The following is a 12,130-nucleotide window of genomic DNA, read 5'->3' on the forward strand; positions in this document are numbered from 1 at the left end:
TTTATAGTCTGTTCCCTCCACGGAAACAGGAGCAGGAACCTTGTTGGTCTTGTTCCTGCTTAATCTGTTCTAATGTGTAGAACAGTGCCAGTGACAGTTGCTCTCGAGACAACTTACATGAAAGAATACCTAAGTGCCTACTAGACATACAATCTCAGTGAAGACATCCTCCTAAATGCTCCCTCAACACACTTGGGAGTCATCTTTGACATCTTTTCAGTCATTCCGTATCCAGTCAACCAAATCACCAAGCTCTCAACATCTTTGGTCATATTCTTCACTCCTGTTTGCCACTATCTCAGTCCAAGTCATTACTCTCTCATAGACTGCTGTTTTCTCCAAACTGTTTTCTTTGCCTCTGACTTCTGCATGACAGTGATCTGTCTAAAATACAAATCCAATCTGATTATGCTTCTACTTAAAATCTTTCAATGCCATCCTCTTAGCTCTCAAAAGCTAATTTCTGCAAATGGCATTCAAGGCCTTTATGACTAGACCTCTTCAGACACATCTTTAGGCATTCCTGAAAAAGCATTATCTTCTTCGCCCAACAATTTCTCCAGAGTTTTCCTTTTAACCTTTGCATTTGTTGCTTCACCTGTCTGGAAGGTTCTTCCCCGACTCCCTTATTAAAGCTAATTGCTTCTCCAGTCCCATTCCATGCCTCCCTGACAGGTAAGTAAGGGATTCCTCCTATGTAAAATTTCACAGCATTCAGCAGTTTACCCTCATTATACTACTGATGATGCCTACTTACTTGTCTGCATTCTACAGCATAAGATTAATGAGGGCAAGGATTCTACAACAACCATTAGCTGAATGTTTACTCAGATAAACTCAATGTTAAAGAGAAGCATGTGACTATCGAAAGAAGCACTGAAAATATTAAATTGAAAGAAAAATACAATACGGTTCCTATGCCATTCACTTTGTTTCTATTTTAGGCACAACGCTTTAATAAGTTACATAAAGACTTTATAAATCTCTACATCAATAACACAAAAGGGTAAGTGGAGAAAGACTGTTTATCTGAGGCCACCCCAAATCTGTAGACAACATGTTATTTCATTTGTTTGTAAACTCTTCTAGATTAAAATCTTGGCACTCTCTCACATATTCCCAATTCCTAAATATAGGAAGCCAAAAACTGTACGGTTAGAAAGTTGGAAAAGTCATTCCCAGGCTCATCTGTTAAAAACATTACCAGTGTGGTGGGTATTTTAGCAAAATCATCACAAGTAATTTAAACTCCTAAGACTCTTACTTTGTAAATCACCATCCACAAATAAACTTTTGCTGCTTTCTTAATAAAATACAACACAACAAAAATCTTGACATTTCAGCCACGGAAAAACAAGACTTCTACCTCTGAGGTGACAGTAATCCAAGGGAATTCGGCGAGCAGTTACGAAAGGTCTACGAAGTATAAGGCATCAAAAGAATGTTTAAGAAAAAAAAAAAGGCGGGGGGTGGCAACAGGAATATGTACATTTTCGTCACGAACTTGATTTGCTCAGTTTAGGTGAAGTGGAGAAATAACATCCGTAGTTCCTCCCCTTGTACCTCAACAGCGACTCCTGTCCCAGTCAGCCTAGTGGAATCTAGGGCGGCTTCAAGTTAAATCCTAGCTTTCTCACTGCCCTTCCGTCTCCCAAGACTCTGCTAGATGTCTCAGCTTAATCTGGAAGGAGTCAGGATTCCCCACCTCTCAGCTTTCATGCCGAAGACATAACGTTAGCACACGCACTTCAGCCTCCCACTCCTAGCCCCGCAGAAAGTGGCGGGAAGGCTAGGTGGCCGGCCTGCAGCCCCGCCGCGCACATGGCCGGCCGCAGCTCCTACCCCCGTGCCGCGCAGGCGCCGGGCGAGCCGGGACTTGCGGTCGCCGACAACGGATCATTCCGCCGCTTTCTTTGTGTCGCTCAAGTTCTAGAGATGGCATATTTTCCTCCCCTTTGTTAAAAAGAAAAACCAGGCCGTCTCGCCCCCTTCCTCCCGCCGGAATGGGATCGGGGAGTGGGTGGGAGAGGGCTCTGCTGACCAGGGCAGGGGCGGAAAGGCTCAGAAGAGGGGCTGACGAGGGCCGGGTACGGGAGGGATGCTGGGAGCTTTGACTCACTCGCACACCATGTGTCCCTCCGCGCGCAGCACGGGGGACTTTTCGGTGGGGATTTTGGGCGCCGACCAGACGCGGCATTTTCGGAAAATAGCGCCTTGTGCAGCTGAAGCGCTTTGTGTTTAGCTGGGCCGCGTCAGCCCGGCCGGGTACGAGGCGCCTCGGGTCCCCGAACCACCTCCTGCGGCTCCCCGGTCGCCGCTCCCGAAGCTTTTCCAGGTCAGTGCGGGTCTGTGTAGGGCCCTGTTACCACCGGATGTGGAAGTTGATCTCTTCGCTGGTAAAAAATAATTCCACTTCCCCCGGAACCCAGATCATCCCCGCGATTTCCTGTTTATTGCATTAAGGCGCCGGGTTTCCGGGGCTCTTGGCCCCGCTTATTCCGCGGGGGTCGGCGGGGTCGGCCTGGGCCCCCGCTCCGCCCGCGCCGCCGGCGCGCTTTGTCCGCTCGCACCCCGCTTCTGGGAGGGGCGGGCAGACATGGTGGCGGCCGCCGCCCCCTCCTCGGCCTTGGCGAGCTGCAGCCTCCCCGCGGCTCATAGCCCGGCCGGTCCCGAGCGGCCGCCCCGGGGCGGAATGGGGTCGGGCTGGGGCTTCGGGGGCTCTGCGGGAGGCGGGCGAGGGAGGGAGGGAGACAGGCAGGCAGGCGCGGCACGGCCTTGGCGCCCGCCGCCCCGGGAGCCGCCGCTCTCTTTGTCTGGGCGGCCTGATCGCACCGCCTGGCTCAACGGAGCGGGGAAGGGACGGCGGGGGCGGCCGGCTTCGGGTGAGCTGTGCTGCTGGGCCCGCGGGGCCGGGTGGCGCTCGGGCCGCGGCGGGAGCGGCCGGCCCGGACAGGGTTAACGGGAGCGCCCGGCCGGTCCTGCGCTGGGCCGCGCCGTCGACTGCCTCGGCCTTGGGGACTCGAGTCCCTGAGGGGACGAAGCCAGCCGCTCAGGATGCTGGGCACTTCTGTTCTTGGGACTTAGCCGCCGGGATCTGTGGGTGCAGGGCCTCGGGGAAGAAGTTGGGAATTTTGCCAGGTCATTTCTGCCTGGGCACAGTTAATCAGTGTGTATTTAGTGTGTTTCGTTGAAACTCTCCTACCGTGTTGAACCAGCGTGCCTAGCCTCAACAGTGCATCGTGAAAACTGAAACCAAAGGAACGATATAGGCCTGCTTTGTGTGTGTTTTCCGACTTGAAGCCTGTTTTCAGTACACAGACTGTTGCTTTAAAGCTGATTGGACTGTGGCGAACAGACATCTGTTCAAAGGAGGGGCAGAGACCACAGTACTTCTGAAGGGGGCTTGGTAATATGGAAATATTTTAAGTGCTGTCTCTGGACAGTGATTTGCTGTCTCAATTCAGGCAAGTTACTTTCTGAAGTAGTTTTTATTTGGAAAATGTTTTGATGTAGTGAGTAAATGATCCTTGTACAGTAGTTTGCCATCCCAGAATTAAAGAAGCACCATAGTTTATTATGCAGAAGTTCGTGGTCAGAAGTTCTTTTTGCAGATATTTATCTCACACATAGACCCAGCCAGCTTACTTTAAATTTCTTCTCGTTGACTTGTAACCATCGACCTTGACACTTCCACTTTCAGGCTCAGATTTTGAATTTAAGGAAACTAAAGACGGCTTTATCTTTTTTCTTTTCTCTCTTTTGAAGTATCTATTTTTCCAAAAATAACAAAAGAAAAATCCATTGCATGTTCACATCAGTGACCTTTTAGGCAAGAGTGACATTGTTTTGCATTTCTGCAAGTCTTTAATATCAGGTTTAACAGAAGATAGCTAGATTCTTAAACCTACTTCTGCATTCAGTCTGATGTGGTGTCACACCATGTAACCACTGGAAAACACTGTATGCTCATGCCTTTTTTAAAAAACTAAAAAATGTGTCGTTTCTATCTTCTCACAAGTCAAATCAGGATGTTATTATACAAGACACACTTAAAAAATATGGATGAGAAGGTTGATTCCTGTGCTTTTTTCTTGGACTCCAACTTTTTTTCAGTTTGAGATTTAGAACATTTGAAAAAATTTTAAGTGATTAAACTTAATTTTTAATTCCACAACTTATTTTTAATGATGTACACAAACCATGAATTCCGTGTTAGATTTGCTTGTGAAAACTTGTATGTAAATGTAATTTTTGAAGATAGGACACTTTCAAAGCAATATAGGAGTGCCAGATTTAAAAGGAATCCTGCAGTGAAACCTTTGGTGAAACAGTGCTTTTGTATTGTAGTGTGTATACAAACTTAGAGTTAACTGTCTGTAACTTAGAGTTCGAATTGTCTATCTCTTTGAATCAATCTGGGTTTTCTAGGTTGGGGGGCAATTATATTGTAGTTGTGTGAAAATTTAAGGCCATACTTACTTTGGTTTAATGGTTTTGAAATGAAGCTAAATTCACTTCTAGTTGTTCTGTGAACTTTAGTCTGATTCTGTCAGTCTGTAGTTCTGTTCCATCAACAGGAAGCATCTGGTCATTCTTCATGTAATTGTTAGAAAATGCCAGGTATATTTTTGATGTTTGCTATTCAAATGAAAATAAATAGATTGGATCTTGGTTTGTCCCCCCTACCCTCAACTCTAAGATATATTTGTAATGGGCCTCATTGTCGATAGAATGGACTTTTTTTTTTGGCCCTTGAGTACCTCAAGTTAGGAATAGTAACAAGTAAAGCAAACAAGTCGTTTAGGGATTCAGAAGTCATTGCAAGAAATTTTGACTCATGAATTAATTTTGAGGGTGCAGTGCCCTTTTGCAAGTAGCTTGAGTGTGGATGGGCTCCATCTCTTCTCTGCAATTGCTAAAAAACTGAAACAAAACCTTAGTGTTCAGGGCAACTCAGTTTTCTAATGACTCATTTCTTTGGTTCCAGAGCTTTCCAACTAGTAATCATATGTTTCTACAGCACTAACGTGTCTACCTTAGGACAACGATAATTAGTATTATACTTTTTCTGAAGATGTTTGTTCCATCATGCTCTCTAGAAGGTCAATTTATTAGTATTAGTGCCTATGTGTTACCTCATAATGTTGACAACGGTGCTCTGCACAGAGGAGATGCTTTGGTGCAGTCAACTGTCATTTCAGTCGTTGGTGGGCTAGTGCACTTTTATTTGGGCTGAGTATGTCCATAATGTAAGTGTAGAGGCTTAAGCATGAAGTGATTTCTCCACTGAAGGTAAATCCACATGCAGGGCCATTGATCTAGATTTCTAGAAATAGAAATCTAAAACTCTTAGCCCGAGTTCTCTTACCTTCTAATGGGAATGATTATAAAGGTTGGCAGTTAGGGCCCAAGATGCTAATGCACAAATAGAGAGTGTGGAAAAGACTTGATCATTTTAACTGTACATTTAATAAGAATCAACACATAATTTTTTTTAAAGTAAATGTCATTTTGAAGTTGGTAGAACAGCATATAGAAAGAGCAAGGTGTTAGCCCCACTTTACTTTTTACTAGTTGTGTTATACCTGGGGTATTATGTCAGATTTTCAGGTAGCATATATCATATTGTAAGTGGGACCTTGCATCAATCAGTTCTCAAACTTTGTATCAGAATCACCTGGAGAGCTAATTAAAAAAAACCATGGAGGCCCAAGCTTAAGTAAGAGGAACTGGGCCACTCTGTTTTTCTCACATTCCTTAGGTGACAGACAATCAGGTTTAAAAACCACAGAACTATAGAACATAGCCAGAGAATTCTGATCATGGGGGAAATGGAAAGGAGAAAAAGTTGAAAAACTGTGATGTTTGGCCCAAAAAAAAGGAGCTCATCTAAGAAATGATAGTATTTAAATATTTGGAGGTCTGTCACACAGAAAAATCAGGTTTGATTTGACAAGAAAGAAGTAGGATCAAGGGGTAGAAGTTAGAAGGAGGCAGATTTCAGCATTCTTCCAAGAAAAATTTCCTCAAAACAGTAAAAATATAATGTGTTGTTTTGGGTGGCAGGCTGTCCCCTCCCACTGACAGTGTTAAAGTTAGGGATTCAAGGGTAGAGGAAATGATGTGCTGAATGAGGATTTGGGCCAGGTTTCGTTAAGTTCCCTACAAACTGAGATTTTATGAAATCCGTCTAGGTTTGCAGGTACAAAAGTGGAAGAGCAAAAGGTAATTGAAACAAGCTGGTTAGCTTAACTGGATCATAGTTTTTATTTTCTTGGATAAAGAGAAATGAGTATTAAGTGAGAGAGCTATTTGATGAAGGTTTTAAACCCAGCTGTGATTTGGCAGATTCAAAGCCTGAAAAATAGGCATACCTTCTGATGTGGAAATTCCTATTTAAATGAATTTATTTTGGGGTAGTAAAGATATGCCAATAAATTGGTAGCTGTTTACATACCAATTGCAGCATTGTTGATAATAAAAGCTGTATATTGACACATTTGACCCTCCTCCCCATATTAATAATGTAGTAGGTTATATTATCCCCCATTTTTCAGAAGAGAAAACTGAGGCATAGAGAAATTAGGTAGCTTGCCCAAGGTAGCAGAGTTAGTAATATAGAGCATGGACTTGATTCCACACAGTTTGACTCCCAGAGCCGGTGACTCAATGCTGTGGAATTATAAACAACTTAAATTATTTCACAGTGATTGTTAGCATACATCCCTACAGTGGGGTACTGCCTAGCCATTAAAATGATGGTTAGAAGAATAAAAACATGAAATTATGTCTTGGTGTATGTTAAGTGAAAAAAGTAAATTTAAAAACATGATTTTATTTTGATTAAATAACATACATTGATATCTGGAAGGAAATGTGCCAAACTGTTAAGTGGTTATTTTTGAGTGTAAATTTATAGGTGATTATTTTCTTTTTACTTATACAAATTTTCTTACTTCTACAATGAATATGTATTATTGTATATTGCTTGTGGTTAAAAAGATATTAAGGTGTTATATTTCAATAAAAAATTAAAAATATTAGCATAAGCTGAGGAGTTTGGATTTTATACTGTGCAGTTTATGCAAGTTGACTAAGGAATTGCACATAAATGAGAATTTGTAAGTGCATGAAGTGTTCTGTATTTAATGAACACATGAAGTGTTTGAATCTTTACCATTCTAAAAGTAATACGTTGATTGAATAGAGAAAAATATCACTGACTCCTACCACCCTACTATAATCAGTTCTATATTTTGTTAATGTTTTCTTCACCTTAAGTGTAATATTTTAAATGTTGTATTCATCCCAGCTTAGTCACTCTCTGGCTCTGTGACTTGCTTAATCTCTCTGTGCCGCACTTTCCTCCTTTGTAAAATTTGAATAATTATGATAACTACCTCATGGTGCTTGGAAGGATTAAATGAGTTACTGCATATAAAGTGATCAGAACAGTGTCTGACACATGGTTAATAGTTCAGTAAATGTTAGCAATTATTGTAGGATCATAGTCAACTAAAACCCTGTGGTCTAATAGGTTTTGGAATTAAGAATTTTTTAGATATAGCTAAGGTAGTGTTATGTAACCTTTCAACAGTCCAGTGCAGTAGCCTTCTTAAAACAAGTTACTATTTCTGCAGCAAAATGTAAGAATGTTTACACTAAATGGGGAAAATAAAGGCTATAAATAGCTTCATGTCAGTTTCGGTAAGGTTTCACTGCCAAATGCATTATTTTGGGTTTCAGAGCTGTTTTTTGGTTTTGGAATTGCAGTTAAGGAACCTGTGGAATTTACTCAATTTTGAGTCCTATTTTATTTTAATATTAAAACATTTTTAATATTAAAGCATGTCTAGGAGGTCTAAGATCAAGGTGCTGGCATCATTGGGCTCTGGTGAGGACCCTCTTCCGGGTTGCAGACTTCTCTCTTGTATCCTCACATGGTAGAAGGGGCAAAGGGACCTCTCCCAGGTCTTTTTATGAGAACATTAATCTCATTCGTGATCTGCCCTCAAGACTTAATCACCTTCCAAAGCCCTCACTTCCAATACCATCACTTTGGGCATTAGGAGTTCAACATAAAATTGAGGGGTGGGGAGACACAAGTATTCAGACCATAGCATACAGTATGGTGTGTAAGTGAATGATCTAAAAAATTTCTTACATCCTAACTGGCTCTTGTGAACTTTGATCTTTGCGATTACTCCACCTATGTTCCTTTATCTATTTTTTCCATAGGGACCCTCAATTTCTCTCCCTTAGCTTATGCATTATATGTAGCCTGAACTTGCATCAGTCACTTTTTCATATTTTACTGGGCTCCTGTTGTCAAATTTTCCTACCCATCTATTTCCTCTGTTCTTCCTCATAGGTCACAGTGTATTTGTGGAGGAAGGTGGGTAATTATGAAAATTTTTGGCCACTATAAATTTATGCTGGACAGATCCAATGGACGCTCGCTACTTAGCAATCACTTTATTAATCTAATATTTTGCTTTTGTCTCATATATCTTCCTCTCTTTCAGAAGGTGCCATTGACTTCTACTTAATTGAAAAAGAAAATAGAATACAAGCTTGCATTTTTTTTGTTTTGTTTTCACCATGACAAATCTCTATTCTTTCACCTTATTTTGTAAACTGAACGGAAGAGGAATCTTGCTGCTATACTTAACTTTTCCTCTGATCACTTTGACGGTTATCTCCAGGGGTTTTTCCTCCTTACCTTCAAGTATATACAGACTTCCATATTTTGGGAGAAAAAAATAAACTTTGATTAACTATTGCTACTGTTCTTTCTAGATATCTTCCTCATTTCTCTTTTTTATTTCAAAAATTTTAAGATCTTAGTTAAAATTTCTGCCCTCAGCTCTTGCTGCCCTCAGCCCTTTTACTACTTCTTCCCTAACTTACTGCAGTTTTGTAATGACATTACATGTGAATGTGACGTACTCAGACTGTTGCTTCAAAGGACATCCTTTTTTCCAATGGTATTGGCTTCATCCTGATTTTATTCAGTTAGTGTATATGTGTTACTGTTGACTTCCACCTAGGCTTCTTAACTTTCTTTCCTTGCTTTTCATGTTAGTGTGCATCCTGATTTTCTGGCTACTATGTTTATTTATTTATTTTTGGTTGTTGTTTCATGATCCTCTTAACCACGGTCGTTATTCTTCTCAGTACTTAGCCCTCTGCTCACCTCTCTTTGTCTCTTCTCCATGGATGTTTTATATGTTTATATGTTCATCAGTGTGTACTCTCCAGGTTTGTATCTCCAGTGGTTTACTGAATACTTCCATTGAGAGGCTCAAGGAATTTCCTTCACTTTTTGATTTATTATTACCCACTTTCCACCTACTCTGTTTTTCTTTGTTTTATCATCATACTTAAATCTTTTTTTTGCTTAATTAATTTATTTTATTTATTTTTGGCGGCATTGGGTCTTCGTTGCTGCGCATGGGCTTTCTCTAGTTGCAGCAAGCAGGGGCTACTCTTTGTTGCGGTGCACGGGCTTCTCATTGCAGTGGCTTCTCTTGTTGCGGAGCATGGGCTCCTGAGCGCAGGCTCAGTAGTTGTGATGTGCAGCCTTAGTTGCTCTGCGACATGTGGGATCTTTCCGGACCAGGGATCGAACCCGTGTCCCCTGCATTGGCAGATGGATTCTTAACCACTGCGCCACCGGGGAAGTCCCCATGCTTAAATCTTAAAGTTGTCTGTGATACATGTTTCTCCTTTATTTTGTATATCCATCAGTCAGCATGATTCTTTAGATTACTCTTTACTGGATCTCTGTTTTTGGGATTCTGCATTGCCTGTTATTTGCCCTTTCTAACTTTAGAGTCACCTTCCTCCAATCCATCCTTCATATGGCTGCCAGAATAATTTTCCTAAAAATTTTTTTGAACCCATTGCTGCTAAACCTAAGCAGTCTGAAGAGAGAACATGTACTGTTGACCTTTGCACTCTGCATTGTGCCAAGCAAAGTGAATTGAACTTGTGTTGAATAAATGTTTGAATGGATCACCGTTTGCTCAAAACATAGAACGACTCCCAATTGTCTGCAGGATAAAGTCCAAACTCTACTTTCTGGCTTTCAGATCTTTTCATATTACAGTCTGCTTCTTCAACCTTATTCTTTACTCCTTAACATTACCAAGGTAGTATTTCCTCTCTGTACTACACCATGCTTAAGCATAACTCTATGTGTTCTTCTTTTCCTTTTCCTTGCTTGTCAAAACCTATTCAGCTTAACAGTGCTCTGTGCCAGGCACTGTTCTAATCTCTGGTGTTACCGTAATGAACAACACAGAAGACAAAGTCTATTTTCTTGAAGCTGTCATTCAGGGTGGGGGGAGAGAGGGCACAGTAAACAAATGTCAGGTGGTAATGAGTGCAATGAAGAGTAAAACTGGATAAGGGGATAGAATGGTGGGAAGTGGCTCCTATTTTAGGTGGTCAGAAAGCTTCTCTCTTTGGGTGTCCTGAAATGAGGGAGTAAATCATGCAGTTATCCAAGTAAAGTGCTTTCTAGTCAGAGGAAACAACCTCTCCAAGATCCTAAGCTGGGAACATGTTTGGCTTGTTTGAATAGTTACTAAGACCTGACCTTTGTCTCAGCAACCCTACTTAAGGGAATTTATCCTACAGTTATATGAAGTGAAATGATGCATCTACAAACTTATTAATTGCAGTGTTGTTTATAATAGCAATAATGTCCACCTGTTATAAACAGGCATATCCACACAATAGCATACTAAGCAGCTATACAGAAAGTGAGGAAGCTCTCTATGAACTAATAGGAAAAGATCTTCAGGATGTGTTAAGTAAGAAAAGCAAGTGCAGAACAGTGTATATAGTAATGCAATCTTTTGGTAACTATAGAAATACTGGAAGGATACCCAAGAAACTAGTAAAGGTGAATAATTGTGGCTGGGAGGAAGATGGGAATAGCATAAATACTTTCATTGAGACTTTTCAATGTATACATTTCTGTGTTTTGGATTTTTGAACTATTGAAAAAACAGAAAAGGAGAAGTGAAGTAGCCTGGGTAGGACTTGATCAACTGTATGTAGAGACATGAGGGAGAGGAAGGAGTTGAGGATAGCTCCTGGATTTCTAATTTGGGAGGTAAACGTGGTGGTAGTGTCATCAGGGATACAAGAGGAAGACTGGGTTTTGACATGTGCATGAGAAGTTCTGGTCGTGCCAATTGACGAATGCTTACTCCTTTTCTGTTGTGTGTATGTGTGTGTGTATAATTTATGTGCTTTAGATATGGTACTAGAGGTTAAACATGAATAGTAAACAGTCATCAATAAACATTTTTATGCTTAGAACAGACATATTTTATTTTTTGGAGAACAGCTTTGTAATGATGTCATAATTTTACAGTCAAATAGGGACATTGGTGTGCACAGATACTGATAGAATGTAGATAGAGGATGTATGTCTGACAAATACATAGCTTATATGGGAAGTAGGAACTTAATTTATTAGCATGGGTCCAAATTAATTACATCTTTTGATGCCTGAAATTCAAAGAAATAAAAATGGCTTTTGAATAACAAAGTGATCTTTAAGGTATTTGAGATTATATTATAATATTTAAAACAATATTAAAGCTGAGTTAAGGAACTTTATAGGAGATCATAAAAGTATTTTTTTTATATGGTACATTGGGGAGTAACTGTGTAAGACAAAGAGGTTTTAACCTAATGAAGGAAAGGAATCATGAAATGCATGGATGTTGCCTAAAAGAAGCTCTTGCTGTATAATTTTGGGTTTAAACTTTATTTGAATGAGTTATAGTTCAGAATCTGATTTTAGAGGCCCTAATTTATCCATATGAGTTTTGATTTCTATTTGGCTAGAGTGAAAAAAATAAAAGGGGAGCACAGATAAAGTACATACATGCCAGGACTTGCAAATGAATTAGTAGTTCTTTTCTGGGTTTATGTTAACAGGGATTTGGGTGTGGAGTAGCAACAAAAAAGAGCTGTTAAGTAATTCCTGCTTGAGATTTAAAATTTTAACCATTTTATATCTGATGAAAAGATGTTGAACTGGCAATAGTTTTCTTTTAAAAATGCTTTAAAAATTACAAATAATGTTACATAGGATCATGTAACAATT

The 12,130-nt window shown here is 40.5% G+C and overlaps 2 protein-coding genes across 3 annotated transcripts in view; one reads left to right on the top strand and one right to left on the bottom strand.

Annotated features, from left to right (window-relative positions):
• USP8 (ubiquitin specific peptidase 8) overlaps positions 1-1,427 on the bottom strand; it is a 98,921-nt gene extending 97,494 nt beyond the window's left edge. The window contains exon 1 of the mRNA XM_024761874.1: positions 1,367-1,427. The gene's annotated coding sequence lies outside the window, so the exon portion shown is untranslated. The remainder of the gene's footprint in view (positions 1-1,366) is intronic.
• A 672-nt stretch (positions 1,428-2,099) lies between these two features.
• The window catches only part of GABPB1 (GA binding protein transcription factor subunit beta 1), a 65,382-nt gene continuing 55,351 nt past the window's right edge, over positions 2,100-12,130 (top strand). For both annotated transcript variants that reach the window (XM_024761894.1, XM_024761896.1), the window contains exon 1: positions 2,100-2,335. The gene's annotated coding sequence lies outside the window, so the exon portion shown is untranslated. The remainder of the gene's footprint in view (positions 2,336-12,130) is intronic.

This window comes from Neophocaena asiaeorientalis, unplaced genomic scaffold, assembly GCF_003031525.2.
Source record: "Neophocaena asiaeorientalis asiaeorientalis breed wild unplaced genomic scaffold, Neophocaena_asiaeorientalis_V1.1 scaffold111, whole genome shotgun sequence".
Classification (NCBI taxonomy): domain Eukaryota; kingdom Metazoa; phylum Chordata; class Mammalia; order Artiodactyla; family Phocoenidae; genus Neophocaena; species Neophocaena asiaeorientalis.